The 19,605-nt window shown below is 40.9% G+C and overlaps 27 non-coding genes across 27 annotated transcripts; all 27 read left to right on the forward strand.

The window, feature by feature from the left end:
• The first annotated feature begins 17 nt into the window (after positions 1-17).
• LOC144423775 (U1 spliceosomal RNA) lies at positions 18-180 on the forward strand. The gene has a single exon (XR_013476171.1). It is a non-coding gene; the product is annotated as a U1 spliceosomal RNA (small nuclear RNA).
• A 576-nt stretch (positions 181-756) lies between these two features.
• On the forward strand, positions 757-918 carry LOC144423252 (U1 spliceosomal RNA). Its single transcript, XR_013475746.1, has one exon. It is a non-coding gene; the product is annotated as a U1 spliceosomal RNA (small nuclear RNA).
• A 489-nt stretch (positions 919-1,407) lies between these two features.
• Positions 1,408-1,570, forward strand: LOC144424082 (U1 spliceosomal RNA). The gene has a single exon (XR_013476446.1). It is a non-coding gene; the product is annotated as a U1 spliceosomal RNA (small nuclear RNA).
• Positions 1,571-2,146: 576 nt separating this feature from the next.
• LOC144423253 (U1 spliceosomal RNA) lies at positions 2,147-2,308 on the forward strand. The gene has a single exon (XR_013475747.1). It is a non-coding gene; the product is annotated as a U1 spliceosomal RNA (small nuclear RNA).
• Positions 2,309-2,797: 489 nt separating this feature from the next.
• Positions 2,798-2,960, forward strand: LOC144424139 (U1 spliceosomal RNA). The gene has a single exon (XR_013476503.1). It is a non-coding gene; the product is annotated as a U1 spliceosomal RNA (small nuclear RNA).
• Positions 2,961-3,539: 579 nt separating this feature from the next.
• Positions 3,540-3,701, forward strand: LOC144423516 (U1 spliceosomal RNA). Its single transcript, XR_013476010.1, has one exon. It is a non-coding gene; the product is annotated as a U1 spliceosomal RNA (small nuclear RNA).
• A 560-nt stretch (positions 3,702-4,261) lies between these two features.
• On the forward strand, positions 4,262-4,424 carry LOC144423545 (U1 spliceosomal RNA). Its single transcript, XR_013476038.1, has one exon. It is a non-coding gene; the product is annotated as a U1 spliceosomal RNA (small nuclear RNA).
• Positions 4,425-5,013: 589 nt separating this feature from the next.
• LOC144423374 (U1 spliceosomal RNA) lies at positions 5,014-5,175 on the forward strand. Its single transcript, XR_013475868.1, has one exon. It is a non-coding gene; the product is annotated as a U1 spliceosomal RNA (small nuclear RNA).
• A 560-nt stretch (positions 5,176-5,735) lies between these two features.
• Positions 5,736-5,898, forward strand: LOC144424078 (U1 spliceosomal RNA). Its single transcript, XR_013476442.1, has one exon. It is a non-coding gene; the product is annotated as a U1 spliceosomal RNA (small nuclear RNA).
• A 589-nt stretch (positions 5,899-6,487) lies between these two features.
• On the forward strand, positions 6,488-6,650 carry LOC144423295 (U1 spliceosomal RNA). Its single transcript, XR_013475789.1, has one exon. It is a non-coding gene; the product is annotated as a U1 spliceosomal RNA (small nuclear RNA).
• Positions 6,651-7,239: 589 nt separating this feature from the next.
• On the forward strand, positions 7,240-7,402 carry LOC144423786 (U1 spliceosomal RNA). Its single transcript, XR_013476172.1, has one exon. It is a non-coding gene; the product is annotated as a U1 spliceosomal RNA (small nuclear RNA).
• Positions 7,403-7,991: 589 nt separating this feature from the next.
• LOC144423798 (U1 spliceosomal RNA) lies at positions 7,992-8,154 on the forward strand. The gene has a single exon (XR_013476174.1). It is a non-coding gene; the product is annotated as a U1 spliceosomal RNA (small nuclear RNA).
• A 592-nt stretch (positions 8,155-8,746) lies between these two features.
• Positions 8,747-8,909, forward strand: LOC144423275 (U1 spliceosomal RNA). The gene has a single exon (XR_013475769.1). It is a non-coding gene; the product is annotated as a U1 spliceosomal RNA (small nuclear RNA).
• A 535-nt stretch (positions 8,910-9,444) lies between these two features.
• LOC144423547 (U1 spliceosomal RNA) lies at positions 9,445-9,608 on the forward strand. Its single transcript, XR_013476040.1, has one exon. It is a non-coding gene; the product is annotated as a U1 spliceosomal RNA (small nuclear RNA).
• A 560-nt stretch (positions 9,609-10,168) lies between these two features.
• Positions 10,169-10,331, forward strand: LOC144423291 (U1 spliceosomal RNA). Its single transcript, XR_013475785.1, has one exon. It is a non-coding gene; the product is annotated as a U1 spliceosomal RNA (small nuclear RNA).
• Positions 10,332-10,920: 589 nt separating this feature from the next.
• Positions 10,921-11,083, forward strand: LOC144423194 (U1 spliceosomal RNA). Its single transcript, XR_013475688.1, has one exon. It is a non-coding gene; the product is annotated as a U1 spliceosomal RNA (small nuclear RNA).
• Positions 11,084-11,672: 589 nt separating this feature from the next.
• On the forward strand, positions 11,673-11,835 carry LOC144423807 (U1 spliceosomal RNA). Its single transcript, XR_013476176.1, has one exon. It is a non-coding gene; the product is annotated as a U1 spliceosomal RNA (small nuclear RNA).
• A 576-nt stretch (positions 11,836-12,411) lies between these two features.
• Positions 12,412-12,574, forward strand: LOC144423355 (U1 spliceosomal RNA). Its single transcript, XR_013475849.1, has one exon. It is a non-coding gene; the product is annotated as a U1 spliceosomal RNA (small nuclear RNA).
• A 589-nt stretch (positions 12,575-13,163) lies between these two features.
• Positions 13,164-13,326, forward strand: LOC144423644 (U1 spliceosomal RNA). Its single transcript, XR_013476109.1, has one exon. It is a non-coding gene; the product is annotated as a U1 spliceosomal RNA (small nuclear RNA).
• A 589-nt stretch (positions 13,327-13,915) lies between these two features.
• LOC144423811 (U1 spliceosomal RNA) lies at positions 13,916-14,078 on the forward strand. The gene has a single exon (XR_013476177.1). It is a non-coding gene; the product is annotated as a U1 spliceosomal RNA (small nuclear RNA).
• A 576-nt stretch (positions 14,079-14,654) lies between these two features.
• LOC144423404 (U1 spliceosomal RNA) lies at positions 14,655-14,817 on the forward strand. The gene has a single exon (XR_013475898.1). It is a non-coding gene; the product is annotated as a U1 spliceosomal RNA (small nuclear RNA).
• Positions 14,818-15,406: 589 nt separating this feature from the next.
• LOC144424048 (U1 spliceosomal RNA) lies at positions 15,407-15,569 on the forward strand. Its single transcript, XR_013476412.1, has one exon. It is a non-coding gene; the product is annotated as a U1 spliceosomal RNA (small nuclear RNA).
• A 592-nt stretch (positions 15,570-16,161) lies between these two features.
• On the forward strand, positions 16,162-16,324 carry LOC144423276 (U1 spliceosomal RNA). The gene has a single exon (XR_013475770.1). It is a non-coding gene; the product is annotated as a U1 spliceosomal RNA (small nuclear RNA).
• A 535-nt stretch (positions 16,325-16,859) lies between these two features.
• LOC144423548 (U1 spliceosomal RNA) lies at positions 16,860-17,023 on the forward strand. Its single transcript, XR_013476041.1, has one exon. It is a non-coding gene; the product is annotated as a U1 spliceosomal RNA (small nuclear RNA).
• Positions 17,024-17,583: 560 nt separating this feature from the next.
• LOC144423812 (U1 spliceosomal RNA) lies at positions 17,584-17,746 on the forward strand. Its single transcript, XR_013476178.1, has one exon. It is a non-coding gene; the product is annotated as a U1 spliceosomal RNA (small nuclear RNA).
• Positions 17,747-18,338: 592 nt separating this feature from the next.
• On the forward strand, positions 18,339-18,501 carry LOC144423277 (U1 spliceosomal RNA). The gene has a single exon (XR_013475771.1). It is a non-coding gene; the product is annotated as a U1 spliceosomal RNA (small nuclear RNA).
• Positions 18,502-19,036: 535 nt separating this feature from the next.
• Positions 19,037-19,200, forward strand: LOC144423540 (U1 spliceosomal RNA). Its single transcript, XR_013476033.1, has one exon. It is a non-coding gene; the product is annotated as a U1 spliceosomal RNA (small nuclear RNA).
• Positions 19,201-19,605: the final 405 nt, after the last annotated feature.

Raw genomic sequence — 19,605 nt, forward strand, 5'->3', positions numbered from 1 at the left:
ACCAATCGTCACAAACCATACTTACCTGACGAGGCAGTCAACCGCGATCACGAAGGCGGTTCTGCCTAGGCGAGGTTTAGTCATTGCACCCAGACTAAATTGACCCTAGCGATTATCCCAAATGTGGATAACTCGGTCGTGTAATTTCTGCTAGTGGGGACTGCGTTCGCGCTATCCCTTTTATATACTTGCTCACTACCAATAATCTTGTTGTCTTTCGAGTTAGGTCAAAGAGCGGCCACGCTGCTTTCATTAGTTGTGGCCGTATTGATCCTCGTTTGGGTGTGTTATATTTCTCATGACCAATCTTACAATCCATTTATTGATATTATTCCATGACATGCTTTGCCATTATCCAAGTTATCCCTTTATCCGACCGTCCTTGCTTGCAGTTCCACATTCAGATTGTGTTGCCATTGATTGAGCAATAGAATGAGCGCCTAGTTTCGGAAATATCGTTATTCTCTGTTTAGGGTACGTATCGGAGCTGCGGCTCTTTGTTTATAGTTTAATGTTTCAACCCCTGGTCCTTGCTATTTCTTGTAAAGTTGTTCAGCTTCATTCTGCATCGGATGGCAAAAAACTCACGATGTATCACATAAAAGATTTGAACGCAATGAATCGTATTCTATGTTACTGACAGACGAATCAAATAAAATTGCAACTTTTGCACATATCGTTTTTATTGTTGAGAACTTCTTTTCAACGTTTAGCATAGAACATTCATTCATGATGCGCAACCAATCGCCACAAATCATACTTACCTGACGAGGCAGTCAACCGCGATCACGAAGGCGGTTCTGCCTAGGCGAGGTTTAGTCATTGCACCCAGGCTAAATTGACCCTAGCGATTATCCCAAATGTGGATAACTCGGTCGCGTAATTTCTGCTAGTGGGACTGCGTTCGCGCTGTCCCTTTTATATATTTGCTTAGGTCAATGAGCGGCCACGTTGCTTTCATTAGTTGTGGCCGTATTGATCCTCGTTTGGGTGTGGTATATTTCTCATGAACAATCTTACAATCCATTCATTGATATTATTCCATGACATGCCTTGCCATTATCCAAGTTATTTCCTTTATCCAACCGTCTCTAGATTGATTCCTTATTTGCAGTTCCACATTCAGATTGTGTTGCCATTGATTGAGCAATAGAATGAGCGCCAAGATTTGGAAGTATAATTGTTTGCTGTCCAAGGGTACGTATTGGGGCTGTGGCTCTTTGTTTATAGTTTATTATTTTAAACCCTGGCTCTTTGCTATTTCTTGTAAAGTTATTCAGCTACATTCTGCATCGGATGGCAAAGAACTCGCGATGTCTCACATAAAAGATTTGAAAGATTGAGAACTTCTTCTCAACATTTAGTATAGAACATTCATTCATGATGCGCAACCAATCGTCACAAATCATACTTACCTGACGAGGCAGTCAACCGCGATCACGAAGACGGTTCTGCCTAGGCGAGGTTTAGTCATTGCACCCAGACTAAATTGACCCTAGCGATTATCCCAAATGTGGATAACTCGGTCGTGTAATTTCTGCTAGTGGGGACTGCGTTCGCGCTATCCCTTTTATATACTTGCTCACTACCAATAATCTTGTTGTCTTTCGAGTTAGGTCAAAGAGCGGCCACGCTGCTTTCATTAGTTGTGGCCGTATTGATCCTCGTTTGGGTGTGTTATATTTCTCATGACCAATCTTACAATCCATTTATTGATATTATTCCATGACATGCTTTGCCATTATCCAAGTTATCCCTTTATCCGACCGTCCTTGCTTGCAGTTCCACATTCAGATTGTGTTGCCATTGATTGAGCAATAGAATGAGCGCCTAGTTTCGGAAATATCGTTATTCTCTGTTTAGGGTACGTATCGGAGCTGCGGCTCTTTGTTTATAGTTTAATGTTTCAACCCCTGGTCCTTGCTATTTCTTGTAAAGTTGTTCAGCTTCATTCTGCATCGGATGGCAAAAAACTCACGATGTATCACATAAAAGATTTGAACGCAATGAATCGTATTCTATGTTACTGACAGACGAATCAAATAAAATTGCAACTTTTGCACATATCGTTTTTATTGTTGAGAACTTCTTTTCAACGTTTAGCATAGAACATTCATTCATGATGCGCAACCAATCGCCACAAATCATACTTACCTGACGAGGCAGTCAACCGCGATCACGAAGGCGGTTCTGCCTAGGCGAGGTTTAGTCATTGCACCCAGGCTAAATTGACCCTAGCGATTATCCCAAATGTGGATAACTCGGTCGCGTAATTTCTGCTAGTGGGACTGCGTTCGCGCTGTCCCTTTTATATATTTGCTTAGGTCAATGAGCGGCCACGTTGCTTTCATTAGTTGTGGCCGTATTGATCCTCGTTTGGGTGTGGTATATTTCTCATGAACAATCTTACAATCCATTCATTGATATTATTCCATGACATGCCTTGCCATTATCCAAGTTATTTCCTTTATCCAACCGTCTCTAGATTGATTCCTTATTTGCAGTTCCACATTCAGATTGTGTTGCCATTGATTGAGCAATAGAATGAGCGCCAAGATTTGGAAGTATAATTGTTTGCTGTCCAAGGGTACGTATTGGGGCTGTGGCTCTTTGTTTATAGTTTATTATTTTAAACCCTGGCTCTTTGCTATTTCTTGTAAAGTTGTTCAGCTACATTCTGCATCGGATGGCAAAGAACTCGCGATGTCTCACATAAAAGATTTGAAAGATTGAGAACTTCTTCTCAACATTTAGTATAGAACATTCATTCATGATGCGCAACCAATCGTCACAAATCATACTTACCTGACGAGGCAGTCAACCGCGATCACGAAGACGGTTCTGCCTAGGCGAGGTTTAGTCATTGCACCCAGACTAAATTGACCCTAGCGATTATCCCAAATGTGGATAACTCGGTCGTGTAATTTCTGCTTGTGGGGACTGCGTTCGCGCTATCCCTTTTATATATTTGCTCACGACCAATATCCTGTTGGCTTACGAGTTAGGTCAATGAGCGGCCACGTTGCTTTCATTAGTTGTGGCCGTATTGATCCTCGTTTGGGTGTGTTATATTTCTCATGACCAATCTTACAATCCATTTATTTATATTATTCCATGACATGCCTTGCCATTATCCAAGTTATCCCTTTATCCAACCGTCTCTAGATTGATTCCTTATTTGCAGTTCCACATTCAGATTGTGTTGCCATTGATTGAGCAATAGAATGAGCGCCAAGATTTGGAAGTATCATTGTTTGCTGTCCAAGGTACGTATTGGGGCTGTGGCTCTTTGTTTATAGTTTAATATTTCAAACCCTGGCTCTTTGCTATTTCTTGTAAAGTTGTTCAGCTTCATTCTGCATAGAACTCGCGATGTATCACATAAAAGATTTGAACGCAATGAATCGTATTCTACGTTACTGACAGACGAATCAATTAAAATTGCAAATTTTGCACATATCGTTTTTATTGTTGAGAACTTCTTCTCAACATTTAGCATAGAACATTCATTCATGATGCGCAACCAATCGTCACAAATCATACTTACCTGACGAGGCAGTCAACCGCGATCACGAAGACGGTTCTGCCTAGGCGAGGTTTAGTCATTGCACCCAGACTAAATTGACCCTAGCGATTATCCCAAATGTAGATAACTCGGTCGCGTAATTTCTGCTAGTGGGACTGCGTTCGCACTGTCCCTTTTATATATTTGCTTAGGTCAATGAGCGGCCACGTTGCTTTCATTAGTTGTGGCCGTATTGATCCTCGTTTGGGTGTGTTATATTTCTCATGACCAATCTTACAATCCATTTATTTATATTATTCCATGACATGCCTTGCCATTATCCAAGTTATCCATTTATCCAACCGTCTCTACATTGATTCCTTATTTGCAGTTCCACTTTCAGATTGTGTTGCCATTGATTGAGCAATAGAATGAGCGCCAAGATTCGGAAATATCATTATTCTCTGTTTAAGGTACGTATCGGAGCTGCGGCTCTTTGTTTATAGTTTGATATTTCAACCCCTGGTCCTTGCAATTTCTTGTAAAGTTGTTCAGTTTTATTCTGCCATCGGATGGCAAAGAACTCGCGATGTATCACATAAAAGATTTAAACGCAATGAATCGTATTCTACGTTACTGACAGACGAATCAATTAAAATCGCAACTTTAGCACATATCGTTTTTATTGTTGAGAACTTCTTCTCAACATTTAGCATAGAACATTCATTCAGGATGCGCAACCAATCGTCCCAAATCATACCTACCTGACGAGGCCGTCAACCGCGATCAAGAAGGCTGTTCTGCCTAGGCGAGGTTTAGTCATTGCACCCAGAATAAATTGACCCTAGCGATTATTCCAAATGTCGATAACTCGGTCGTGTAATTTCTGCTTGTGAGGACTGCGTTCGCGCTATCCCTTTTATATATTTGCTCACGACCAATATCCTGTTGGCTTAAGAGTTAGGTCAATGAGCGGCCACGTTGCTTCCATTAGTTGTGGCCGTATTGATCCTCGTTTGGGTGTGTTATATTTCTCATGACCAATCTTACCATCCATTTATTTATATTATTTCATGACATGCCTTGCCATTATCCAAGTTATCCCTTTATCCAACCGTCTCTAGATTGATTCCTTATTTGCAGTTCCACATTCAGATTGTGTTGCCATTGATTGAGCAATAGAATGAGCGCCGAGATTTGGAAGTATCATTGTTTGCTGTCCAGGGTACGTATTGGGGCTGTGGCTCTTCGTTTATAGTTTAATATTTTGAACCCCGGCTCTTTGCTATTTCTTGTAAAGTTGTTCAGCTACATTCTGCATCGGATGGCAAAGAACTCGCGATGTCTCACATAAAAGATTTGAACGCAATGAATCGTATTCTACGTTACTGACAGACGAATCAATTAAAATTGCAACTTTTGCACATATCGTTTTTATTGTTGAGAACTTCTTCTCAACATTTAGTATAGAACATTCATTCATGATGCGCAACCAATCGTCACAAATCATACTTACCTGACGAGGCAGTCAACCGCGATCACGAAGACGGTTCTGCCTAGGCGAGGTTTAGTCATTGCACCCAGACTAAATTGACCCTAGTGATTATCCCAAATGTGGATAACTCGGTCGCGTAATTTCTGCTAGTGGGACTGCGTTCGCGCTGTCCCTTTTATATATTTGCTTAGGTCAATGAGCGGCCACGTTGCTTTCATTAGTTGTGGCCGTATTGATCCTCGTTTGGGTGTGTTATATTTCTCATGACCAATCTTACAATCCATTTATTTATATTATTCCATGACATGCCTTGCCATTATCCAAGTTATTCATTTATCCAACCGTCTCTAGATTGATTCCTTATTTGCAGTTCCACATTCAGATTGTGTTGCCATTGATTGAGCAATAGAATGAGCGCCAAGATTCGGAAATATAATTATTCTCTGTTTAAGGTACGTATCGGAGCTGCGGCTCTTTGTTTATAGTTTGATATTTCAACCCCTGGTCCTTGCAATTTCTTTTAAAGTTGTTCAGTTTCATTCTGCCATCGGATGGCAAAGAACTCGCGATGTATCACATAAAAGATTTGAACGCAATGAATCGTATTCTACGTTACTGACAGACGAATCAATTAAAATTGCAACTTTTGCACATATCGTTTTTATTGTTGAGAACTTCTTCTCAACATTTAGCATAGAACATTCATTCATGATGCGCAACCAATCGTCGCAAATCATACTTACCTGACGAGGCAGTCAACCGCGATCACGAAGGCGGTTCTGCCTAGGCGAGGTTTAGTCATTGCACCCAGACTAAATTGACCCTAGCGATTATCCCAAATGTGGATAACTCGGTCGTGTAATTTCTGCTAGTGGGGACTGCGTTCGCGCTACCCCTTTTATATATTTGCTCACGACCAATATCCTGTTGGCTTACGAGTTAGGTCAATGAGCGGCCACGTTACTTTCATTAGTTGTGGCCGTATTGATCCTCGTTTGGGTGTGGTATATTTCTCATGAACAATCTTACAATCCATTCATTGATAATATTCCATGACATGCCTTGCCATTATCCAAGTTATTTCCTTTATCCAACCGTCTCTAGATTGATTCCCTATTTGCAGTTCCACATTCAGATTGTGTTGCCATTGATTGAGCAATAGAATGAGCGCCAAGATTTGGAAGTATCATTGTTTGCTGTCCAAGGTACGTATCGGGGCTGCGGCTCTTTGTTTATAGTTTAATATTTCAACCCCTGGTCCTTGCTATTTCTTGTAAAGTTGTTCAGCTTCATTCTGCATCGGATGGCAAAAAACTCACGATGTATCACATAAAAGATTTGAACGCAATGAATCGTATTCTACGTTACTGACAGACGAATCAATTAAAATTGCAACTTTTGCACATATCGTGTTTATTGTTGAGAACTTCTTCTCAACATTTAGCATAGAACATTCATTCATGATGCGCAACCAATCGTCACATGCCATACTTACCTGACGAGGCAGTCAACCGCGATCACGAAGGGGCTTCTGCCTAGGCGAGGTTTAGTCATTGCACCCAGACTAAATTGACCCTAGCGATTATCCCAAATGTGGATAACTCGGTCGTGTAATTTCTGCTAGTGGGGACTGCGTTCGCGCTATCCCTTTTATATATTTGCTCACGACCAATATCCTGTTGGCTTACGAGTTAGGTCAATGAGCGGCCACGTTACTTTCATTAGTTGTGGCCGTATTGATCCTCGTTTGGGTGTGGTATATTTCTCATGAACAATCTTACAATCCATTCATTGATAATATTCCATGACATGCCTTGCCATTATCCAAGTTATTTCCTTTATCCAACCGTCTCTAGATTGATTCCCTATTTGCAGTTCCACATTCAGATTGTGTTGCCATTGATTGAGCAATAGAATGAGCGCCAAGATTTGGAAGTATCATTGTTTGCTGTCCAAGGTACGTATCGGAGCTGCGGCTCTTTGTTTATAGTTTAATATTTCAACCCCTGGTCCTTGCTATTTCTTGTAAAGTTGTTCAGCTTCATTCTGCATCGGATGGCAAAAAACTCACGATGTATCACAAAAAAGATTTGAACGCAATGAATCGTATTCTACGTTACTGACAGACGAATCAATTAAAATTGCAACTTTTGCACATATCGTTTTTATTGTTGAGAACTTCTTCTCAACGTTTAGCATAGAACATTCATTCATGATGCGCAACCAATCGTCACAAACCATACTTACCTGACGAGGCAGTCAACCGCGATCACGAAGGCGGTTCTGCCTAGGCGAGGTTTAGTCATTGCACCCAGACTAAATTGACCCTAGCGATTATCCCAAATGTGGATAACTCGGTCGTGTAATTTCTGCTAGTGGGGACTGCGTTCGCGCTATCCCTTTTATATATTTGCTCACGACCAATATCCTGTTGGCTTACGAGTTAGGTCAATGAGCGGCCACGTTACTTTCATTAGTTGTGGCCGTATTGATCCTCGTTTGGGTGTGGTATATTCCTCATGAACAATCTTACAATCCATTCATTGATAATATTCCATGACATGCCTTGCCATTATCCAAGTTATTTCCTTTATCCAACCGTCTCTAGATTGATTCCCTATTTGCAGTTCCACATTCAGATTGTGTTGCCATTGATTGAGCAATAGAATGAGCGCCAAGATTTGGAAGTATCATTGTTTGCTGTCCAAGGTACGTATCGGGGCTGCGGCTCTTTGTTTATAGTTTAATATTTCAACCCCTGGTCCTTGCTATTTCTTGTAAAGTTGTTCAGCTTCATTCTGCATCGGATGGCAAAAAACTCACGATGTATCACATAAAAGATTTGAACGCAATGAATCGTATTCTACGTTACTGACAGACGAATCAATTAAAATTGCAACTTTTGCACATATCGTTTTTATTGTTGAGAACTTCTTCTCAACGTTTAGCATAGAACATTCATTCATGATGCGCAACCAATCGTCACAAACCATACTTACCTGACGAGGCAGTCAACCGCGATCACGAAGGCGGTTCTGCCTAGGCGAGGTTTAGTCATTGCACCCAGACTAAATTGACCCTAGCGATTATCCCAAATGTGGATAACTCGGTCGTGTAATTTCTGCTAGTGGGGACTGCGTTCGCGCTATCCCTTTTATATATTTGCTCACGACCAATATCCTGTTGGCTTACGGGTTAGGTCAATGAGCGGCCACGTTGCTTTCATTAGTTGTGGCCGTATTTGATCCTCGTTTGGGTGTGGTATATTTCTCATGAACAATCTTACAATCCATTCATTGATATTACTCCATGACATGCCTTGCCATTATCCAAGTTATTTGCCTCATCCAACCGTCTCTAGATTGATTCCTTATTTGCAGTTCCACATTCAGATTGTGTTGCCATTGATTGAGCAATAGAATGAGCGCCAAGATTTGGAAGTATAATTGTTTGCTGTCCAAGGGTACGTATTGGGGCTGTGGCTCTTTGTTTATAGTTTATTATTTTAAACCCTGGCTCTTTGCTATTTCTTGTAAAGTTGTTCAGCTTCATTCTGCATCGGATGGCAAAGAACTCGCGATGTATCACATAAAAGATTTGAACGCAATGAATCGTATTCTACGTTACTGACAGACGAATCAATTAAAATTGCAACTTTTGCACATATCGTTTTTATTGTTGAGAACTTCTTCTCAACATTTAGCATAGAACATTCATTCATGATGCGCAACCAATCGTCACAAATCATACTTACCTGACGGGGCAGTCAACCGTGATCACGTAGGCGGTTCTGCCTAGGCGAGGTTTAGTCATTGCACCCAGACTAAATTGACCCTAGCGATTATCCCAAATGTGGATAACTCGGTCGTGTAATTTCTGCTAGTGGGGACTGCGTTCGCGCTATCCATTTTGTATATTTGCTCACTACCAATAATCCTGTTGGGTTTCGAGTTAGGTCAATGAGCGGCCACGTTGCTTTCATTAGTTGTGGCCGTATTGATCCTCGTATAGGTGTGTTATATTTCTCATGACCAATCTTACAATCCATTTATTGATATTATTCCATGACATGCCTTGCCATTATCCAAGTTATTTCCTTTATCCAACCGTCTCTAGATTGATTCCTTATTTGCAGTTCCACATTCAGATTGTGTTGCCATTGATTGAGCAATAGAATGAGCGCCAAGATTTGGAAGTATCATTGTTTGCTGTCCAAGGTACGTATTGGGGTTCAGCTACATTCTGCATCGAATGGCAAAGAACTCGCGATGTATCACATAAAAGATTTGAACGCAATGAATCGTATTCTACGTTACTGACAGACGAATCAATTAAAATTGCAAATTTTGCACATATCGTTTTTATTGTTGAGATTGTTGAGAACTTCTTCTCAACATTTAGCATAGAACATTCATTCATGATGCGCAACCAATCGTCACAAATCATACTTACCTGACGAGGCAGTCAACCGCGATCACGAAGACGGTTCTGCCTAGGCGAGGTTTAGTCATTGCACCCAGACTAAATTGATCCTAGCGATTATCCCAAATGTAGATAACTCGGTCGTGTAATTTCTGCTAGTGGAGACTGCTTACGACCAATATCCTGTTAGCTTACGAGTTAGGTCAATGAGCGGCCACGTTGCTTTCATTAGTTGTGGTCGTATTGATCCTCGTTTGGGTGTGGTATATTTCTCATGACCAATCTTACAATCCCTTCATTGATATTATTCCATGACATGCCTTGCCATTATCCAAGTTATTTACTTTATCCAACCGTCTCTAGATTGATTCCTTATTTGCAGTCCCACATTCAGATTGTGTTGCCATTGATTGAGCAATAGAATGAGCGCCAAGATTTGGAAGTATCATTGGTTGCTGTCCAAGGTACGTATCGGGGCTGCGGCTCTTTGTTTATAGTTTAATATTTCAACCCCTGGTCCTTGCTATTTCTTGTAAAGTTGTTCAGCTTCATTCTGCATCGGATGGCAAAAAACTCACGATGTATCACATAAAAGATTTGAACGCAATGAATCGTATTCTACGTTACTGACAGACGAATCAATAAAAATTGCAACTTTTGCACATATCGTTTTTATTGTTGAGAACTTCTTCTCAACATTTAGCATAGAACATTCATTCATGATGCGCAACCAATCGTCACAAACCAAACTTACCTGACGAGGCAGTCAACCGCGATCACGAAGGCGGTTCTGCCTAGGCGAGGTTTAGTCATTGCACCCAGACTAAATTGACCCTAGCGATTATCCCAAATGTTGGTAACTTGGTCGTGTAATTTCTGCTAGTGGGGACTGCGTTCGCGCTATCCCTTTTATATATTTGCTCACGACCAATATTCTGTTGGCTTACGAGTTAGGTCAATGAGCGGCCACGTTGCTTTCATTAGTTGTGGCCGTATTGATCCTCGTTTAGGTGTGGTATATTTCTCATGAACAATCTTACAATCCATTCATTGATATTATTCCATGACATGCCTTGCCATTATCCAAGTTATTTCCTTTATCCAACCGTCTCTAGATTGATTCCTTATTTGCAGTTCCACATTCAGATTGTGTTGCCATTGATTGAGCAATAGAATGAGCGCCAAGATTTGGAAGTATCATTGTTTGCTGTCCAAGGTACGTATCGGTGCTGCGGCTCTTTGTTTATAGTTTAATATTTCAATCCCTGGTCCTTGCTATTTCTTGTAAAGTTGTTCAGCTTCATTCTGCATCGGATGGCAAAAAACTCACGATGTATCACATAAAAGATTTGAACGCAATGAATCGTATTCTACGTTACTGACAGACGAATCAATTAAAATTGCAACTTTTGCACATATCGTTTTTATTGTTGAGAACTTCTTCTCAACATGTAGCATAAAACATTCATTCATGATGCGCAACCAATCGTCACAAACCATACTTACCTGACGAGGCAGTCAACCGCGATCACGAAGGCGCTTCTGCCTAGGCGAGGTTTAGTCGTTGCACCCAGACTAAATTGACCCTAGCGATTATCCCAAATGTGGATAACTCGGTCGTGTAATTTCTGCTAGTGGGGACTGCGTTCGCGCTATCCCTTTTATATATTTGCTCACGACCAATATCCTGTTGGCTTACGAGTTAGGTCAATGAGCGGCCACGTTACTTTCATTAGTTGTGGCCGTATTGATCCTCGTTTGGGTGTGGTATATTTCTCATGAACAATCTTACAATCCATTCATTGATATTATTCCATGACATGCCTTGCCATTATCCAAGTTATTTCCTTTATCCAACCGTCTCTAGATTGATTCCTTATTTGCAGTTCCACATTCAGATTGTGTTGCCATTGATAGAGCAATAGAATGAGCGCCAAGATTTGGAAGTATCATTGTTTGCTGTCCAAGGTACGTATCGGGGCTACGGCTCTTTGTTTATAGTTTAATATTTCAACCCCTGGTCCTTGCTATTTCTTGTAAAGTTGTTCAGCTTCATTCTGCATCGGATGGCAAAAAACTCACGATGTATCACATAAAAGATTTGAACGCAATGAATCGTATTCTACGTTACTGACAGACGAATCAATTAAAATTGCAACTTTTGCACATATCGTTTTTATTGTTGAGAACTTCTCCTCAACATTTAGCATAGAACATTCATTCATGATGCGCAACCAATCGTCACAAACCATACTTACCTGACGAGGCAGTCAACCGCGATCACGAAGGCGGTTCTGCCTAGGCGAGGTTTAGTCATTGCACCCAGACTAAATTGACCCTAGCGATTATCCCAAATGTGGATAACTCGGTCGTGTAATTTCTGCTAGTGGGGACTGCGTTCGCGCTATCCCTTTTATATATTTGCTCACTACCAATAATCTTGATGTCTTTCGAGTTAGGTCAAAGAGCGGCCACGCTGCTTTCATTAATTGTGGCCGTATTGATCCTCGTTTGGGTGTGTTATATTTCTCATGACCAATCTTACAATCCATTTATTGATATTATTCCATGACATGCTTTGCCATTATCCAAGTTATCCCTTTATCCAATCGTCCTTGCTTGCAGTTCCACATTCAGATTGTGTTGCCATTGATTGAGCAATAGAATGAGCGCCTAGTTTCGGAAATATCGTTATTCTCTGTTTAGGGTACGTATCGGAGCTGCGGCTCTTTGTTTATAGTTTAATGTTTCAACCCCTGGTCCTTGCTATTTCTTGTAAAGTTGTTCAGCTTCATTCTGCATCGGATGGCAAAAAACTCACGATGTATCACATAAAAGATTTGAACGCAATGAATCGTATTCTACGTTACTGACAGACGAATCAATTAAAATTGCAACTTTTGCACATATCGTTTTTATTGTTGAGAACTTCTTCTCAACATTTAGCATAGAACATTCATTCATGATGCGCAACCAATCGTCACAAATCAAACTTACCTGACGGGGCAGTCAACCGTGATCACGTAGGCGGTTCTGCCTAGGCGAGGTTTAGTCATTGCACCCAGACTAAATTGACCCTAGCGATTATCCCAAATGTAGATAACTCGGTCGTGTAATTTCTGCTAGTGGGGACTGCGTTCGCGCTATCCCTTTTATATATTTGCTTACGACCAATATCCTGTTAGCTTACGAGTTAGGTAAATGAGCGGCCACGTTGCTTTCATTAGTTGTGGCCGTATTGATCCTCGTTTGGGTGTGGTATATTTCTCATGACCAATCTTACAATCCATTCATCGATATTATTCCATGACATGCCTTGCCATTATCCAAGTTATTTCCTTTATCCAACCGTCTCTAGATTGATTCCTTATTTGCAGTTCCACATTCAGATTGTGTTGCCATTGATTGAGCAATAGAATGAGCGCCAAGATTTGGAAGTATCATTGTTTGCTGCCCAAGGTACGTATCGGGGCTGCGGCTCTTTGTTTATAGTTTAATATTTCAACCCCTGGTCCTTGCTATTTCTTGTAAAGTTGTTCAGCTTCATTCTGCATCGGATGGCAAAAAACTCACGATGTATCACATAAAATATTTGAACGCAATGAATCGTATTCTACGTTACTGACAGACGAATCAATTAAAATTGCAACTTTTGCACATATCGTTTTTATTGTGGAGAACTTCTTCTCAACGTTTAGCATAGAACATTCATTCATGATGCGCAACCAATCGTCACAAACCATACTTACCTGGCGAGGCAGTCAACCGCGATCACGAAGGCGGTTCTGCCTAGGCGAGGTTTAGTCATTGCACCCAGACTAAATTGACCCTAGCGATTATCCCAAATGTGGATAACTCGGTCGTGTAATTTCTGCTAGTGGGGACTGCGTTCGCGCTATCCCTTTTATATATTTGCTCACGACCAATATCCTGTTGGCTTACGAGTTAGGTCAATGAGCGGCCACGTTGCTTTCATTAGTTGTGGCCTTATTGATCCTCGTTTGGGTGTGGTATATTTCTCATGAACAATCTTACAATCCATTCATTGATATTATTCCATGACATGCCTTGCCATTATCCAAGTTATTTCCTTTATCCAACCGTCTCTAGATTGATTCCTTATTTGCAGTTCCACATTCAGATTGTGTTGCCATTGATTGAGCAATAGAATGAGCGCCAAGATTTGGAAGTATCATTGTTTGCTGTCCAAGGTATGTATCGGGGCTGCGGCTCTTTGTTTATAGTTTAATATTTCAACCCCTGGTCCTTGCTATTTCTTGTAAAGTTGTTCAGCTTCATTCTGCATCGGATGGCAAAAAACTCACGATGTATCACATAAAAGATTTGAACGCAATGAATCGTATTCTACGTTACTGACAGACGAATCAATTAAAATTGCAACTTTTGCACATATCGTTTTTATTGTGGAGAACTTCTTCTCAACGTTTAGCATAGAACATTCATTCATGATGCGCAACCAATCGTCACAAACCATACTTACCTGACGAGGCAGTCAACCGCGATCACGAAGGCGGTTCTGCCTAGGCGAGGTTTAGTCATTGCACCCAGACTAAATTGACCCTAGCGATTATCCCAAATGTGGATAACTCGGTCGTGTAATTTCTGCTAGTGGGGACTGCGTTCGCGCTATCCCTTTTATATACTTGCTCACTACCAATAATCTTGTTGTCTTTCGAGTTAGGTCAAAGAGCGGCCACGCTGCTTTCATTAGTTGTGGCCGTATTGATCCTCGTTTGGGTGTGTTATATTTCTCATGACCAATCTTACAATCCATTTATTGATATTATTCCATGACATGCTTTGCCATTATCCAAGTTATCCCTTTATCCAACCGTCCTTGCTTGCAGTTCCACATTCAGATTGTGTTGCCATTGATTGAGCAATAGAATGAGCGCCTAGTTTCGGAAATATCGTTATTCTCTGTTTAGGGTACGTATCGGAGCTGCGGCTCTTTGTTTATAGTTTAATGTTTCAACCCCTGGTCCTTGCTATTTCTTGTAAAGTTGTTCAGCTTCATTCTGCATCGGATGGCAAAAAACTCACGATGTATCACATAAAAGATTTGAACGCAATGAATCGTATTCTACGTTACTGACAGACGAATCAATTAAAATTGCAACTTTTGCACATATCGTTTTTATTGTTGAGAACTTCTTTTCAACATTTAGCATAGAACATTCATTCATGATGCGCAACCAATCGTCACAAATCATACTTACCTGACGGGGCAGTCAACCGTGATCACGTGGGCGGTTCTGCCTAGGCGAGGTTTAGTCATTGCACCCAGACTAAATTGACCCTAGCGATTATCCCAAATGTAGATAACTCGGTCGTGTAATTTCTGCTAGTGGGGACTGCGTTCGCGCTATCCCTTTTATATATTTGCTTACGACCAATATCCTGTTAGCTTACGAGTTAGGTCAATGAGCGGCCACGTTGCTTTCATTAGTTGTGGCCGTATTGATCCTCGTTTGGGTGTGGTATATTTCTCATGACCAATCTTACAATCCATTCATTGATATTATTCCATGACATGCCTTGCCATTATCCAAGTTATTTCCTTTATCCAACCGTCTCTAGATTGATTCCTTATTTGCAGTTCCACATTCAGATTTTGTTGCCATTGATTGAGCAATAGAATGAGCGCCAAGATTTGGAAGTATCATTGTTTGCTGTCCAAGGTACGTATCGGGGCTGCGGCTCTTTGTTTATAGTTTATTATTTCAACCCTTGGTCCTTGCTATTTCTTGTAAAGTTGTTCAGCTTCATTCTGCATCGGATGGCAAAAAACTCACGATGTATCACATAAAAGATTTGAACGCAATGAATCGTATTCTACGTTACTGACAGACGAATCAATTAAAATTGCAACTTTTGCACATATCGTTTTTATTGTTGAGAACTTCTTCTCAACGTTTAGCATAGAACATTCATTCATGATGCGCAACCAATCGTCACAAACCATACTTACCTGACGAGGCAGTCAACCGCGATCACGAAGGCGGTTCTGCCTAGGCGAGGTTTAGTCATTGCACCCAGACTAAATTGACCCTAGCGGTTATCCCAAATGTGGATAACTCGGTCGTGTAATTTCTGCTAGTGGGGACTGCGTTCGCGCTATCCCTTTTATATATTTGCTCACGACCAATATCCTGTTGGCTTACGGGTTAGGTCAATGAGCGGCCACGTTGCTTTCATTAGTTGTGGCCGTATTTGATCCTCGTTTGGGTGTGGTATATTTCTCATGAACAATCTTACAATCCATTCATTGATATTACTCCATGACATGCCTTGCCATTATCCAAGTTATTTGCCTCATCCAACCGTCTCTAGATTGATTCCTTATTTGCAGTTCCACATTCAGATTGTGTTGCCATTGATTGAGCAATAGAATGAGCGCCAAGATTTGGAAGTATAATTGTTTGCTGTCCAAGGGTACGTATTGGGGCTGTGGCTCTTTGTTTATAGTTTATTATTTTAAACCCTGGCTCTTTGCTATTTCTTGTAAAGTTGTTCAGCTTCATTCTGCATCGGATGGCAAAGAACTCGCGATGTATCACATAAAAGATTTGAACGCAATGAATCGTATTCTACGTTACTGACAGACGAATCAATTAAAATTGCAACTTTTGCACATATCGTTTTTATTGTTGAGAACTTCTTCTCAACGTTTAGCATAGAACATTCATTCATGATGCGCAACCAATCGTCACAAATCATACTTACCTGACGGGGCAGTCAACCGTGATCACGTAGGCGGTTCTGCCTAGGCGAGGTTTAGTCATTGCACCCAGACTAAATTGACCCTAGCGATTATCCCAAATGTGGATAACTCGGTCGTGTAATTTCTGCTAGTGGGGACTGCGTTCGCGCTATCCATTTTGTATATTTGCTCACTACCAATAATCCTGTTGGCTTTCGAGTTAGGTCAATGAGCGGCCACGTTGCTTTCATTAGTTGTGGCCGTATTGATCCTCGTATAGGTGTGTTATATTTCTCATGACCAATCTTACAATCCATTTATTGATATTATTCCATGACATGCCTTGCCATTATCCAAGTTATTTTCTTTATCCAACCGTCTCTAGATTGATTCCTTATTTGCAGTTCCACATTCAGATTGTGTTGCCATTGATTGAGCAATAGAATGATCGCCAAGATTTGGAAGTATCATTGTTTGCTGTCCAAGGTACGTATTGGGGTTCAGCTACATTCTGCATCGGATGGCAAAGAACTCGCGATGTATCACATAAAAGATTTGAACGCAATGAATCGTATTCTACGTTACTGACAGACGAATCAATTAAAATTGCAAATTTTGCACATATCGTTTTTATTGTTGAGATTGTTGAGAACTTCTTCTCAACATTTAGCATAGAACATTCATTCATGATGCGCAACCAATCGTCACAAATCATACTTACCTGACGAGGCAGTCAACCGCGATCACGAAGACGGTTCTGCCTAGGCGAGGTTTGGTCATTGCACCCAGACTAAATTGACCCTAGCGATTATCCCAAATGTAGATAACTCGGTCGCGTAATTTCTGCTAGTGGGGACTGCTTACGACCAATATCCTGTTAGCTTACGAGTTAGGTCAATGAGCGGCCACGTTGCTTTCATTAGTTGTGGTCGTATTGATCCTCGTTTGGGTGTGGTATATTTCTCATGACCAATCTTACAATCCATTCATTGATATTATTCCATGACATGCCTTGCCATTATCCAAGTTATTTCCTTTATCCAACCGTCTCTAGATTGATTCCTTATTTGCAGTTCCACATTCAGATTGTGTTGCCATTGATTGAGCAATAGAATGAGCGCCAAGATTTGGAAGTATCATTGTTTGCTGTCCAAGGTACGTATCGGGGCTGCGGCTCTTTGTTTATAGTTTAATATTTCAACCCCTGGTCCTTGCTATTTCTTGTAAAGTTGTTCAGCTTCATTTTGCATCGGATGGCAAAAAACTCACGATGTATCACATAAAAGATTTGAACGCAATGAATCGTATTCTACGTTACTGACAGACGAATCAATTAAAATTGCAACTTTTGCACATATCGTTTTTATTGTTGAGAACTTCTTCTCAACGTTTAGCATAGAACATTCATTTATGATGCGCAACCAATCGTCACAAACCATACTTACCTGACGAGGCAGTCAACCGCGATCACGAAGGCGGTTCTGCCTAGGCGAGGTTTAGTCATTGCACCCAGACTAAATTGACCCTAGCGATTATCCCAAATGTGGATAACTCGGTCGTGTAATTTCTGCTAGTGGGGACTGCGTTCGCGCTATCCCTTTTATATATTTGCTCACGACCAATATCCTGTTGGCTTACGGGTTAGGTCAATGAGCGGCCACGTTGCTTTCATTAGTTGTGGCCGTATTTGATCCTCGTTTGGGTGTGGTATATTTCTCATGAACAATCTTACAATCCATTCATTGATATTGCTCCATGACATGCCTTGCCATTATCCAAGTTATTTGCCTCATCCAACCGTCTCTAGATTGATTCCTTATTTGCAGTTCCACATTCAGATTGTGTTGCCATTGATTGAGCAATAGAATGAGCGCCAAGATTTGGAAGTATAATTGTTTGCTGTCCAAGGGTACGTATTGGGGCTGTGGCTCTTTGTTTATAGTTTATTATTTTAAACCCTGGCTCTTTGCTATTTCTTGTAAAGTTGTTCAGCTTCATTCTGCATCGGATGGCAAAGAACTCGCGATGTATCACATAAAAGATTTGAACGCAATGAATCGTATTCTACGTTACTGACAGACGAATCAATTAAAATTGCAACTTTTGCACATATCGTTTTTATTGTTGAGAACTTCTTCTCAACATTTAGCATAGAACATTCATTCATGATGCGCAACCAATCGTCACAAATCATACTTACCTGACGGGGCAGTCAACCGTGATCACGTAGGCGGTTCTGCCTAGGCGAGGTTTAGTCATTGCACCCAGACTAAATTGACCCTAGCGATTATCCCAAATGTGGATAACTCGGTCGTGTAATTTCTGCTAGTGGGGACTGCGTTCGCGCTATCCATTTTGTATATTTGCTCACTACCAATAATCCTGTTGGCTTTCGAGTTAGGTCAATGAGCGGCCACGTTGCTTTCATTAGTTGTGGCCGTATTGATCCTCGTATAGGTGTGTTATATTTCTCATGACCAATCTTACAATCCATTTATTGATATTATTCCATGACATGCCTTGCCATTATCCAAGTTATTTTCTTTATCCAACCGTCTCTAGATTGATTCCTTATTTGCAGTTCCACATTCAGATTGTGTTGCCATTGATTGAGCAATAGAATGATCGCCAAGATTTGGAAGTATCATTGTTTGCTGTCCAAGGTACGTATTGGGGTTCAGCTACATTCTGCATTGGATGGCAAAGAACTCGCGATGTATCACATAAAAGATTTGAACGCAATGAATCGTATTCTACGTTACTGACAGACGAATCAATTAAAATTGCAAATTTTGCACATATCGTTTTTATTGTTGAGATTGTTGAGAACTTCTTCTCAACATTTAGCATAGAACATTCATTCATGATGCGCAACCAATCGTCACAAATCATACTTACCTGACGAGGCAGTCAACCGCGATCACGAAGACGGTTCTGCCTAGGCGAGGTTTAGTCATTGCACCCAGACTAAATTGACCCTAGCGATTATCCCAAATGTAGATAACTCGGTCGTGTAATTTCTGCTAGTGGGGACTGCTTACGACCAATATCCTGTTAGCTTACGAGTTAGGTCAATGAGCGGCCACGTTGCTTTCATTAGTTGTGGTCGTATTGATCCTCGTTTGGGTGTGGTATATTTCTCATGACCAATCTTACAATCCATTCATTGATATTATTCCATGACATGCCTTGCCATTATCCAAGTTATTTCCTTTATCCAACCGTCTCTAGATTGATTCCTTATTTGCAGTTCCACATTCAGATTGTGTTGCCATTGATTGAGCAATAGAATGAGCGCCAAGATTTGGAAGTATCATTGTTTGCTGTCCAAGGTACGTATCGGGGCTGCGGCTCTTTGTTTATAGTTTAATATTTCAACCCCTGGTCCTTGCTATTTCTTGTAAAGTTGTTCAGCTTCATTCTGCATCGGATGGCAAAAAACTCACGATGTATCACATA

The sequence above is a fragment of the Styela clava genome, chromosome 5, assembly GCF_964204865.1.
Source record: "Styela clava chromosome 5, kaStyClav1.hap1.2, whole genome shotgun sequence".
Taxonomy (NCBI): Eukaryota; Metazoa; Chordata; class Ascidiacea; order Stolidobranchia; family Styelidae; genus Styela; species Styela clava.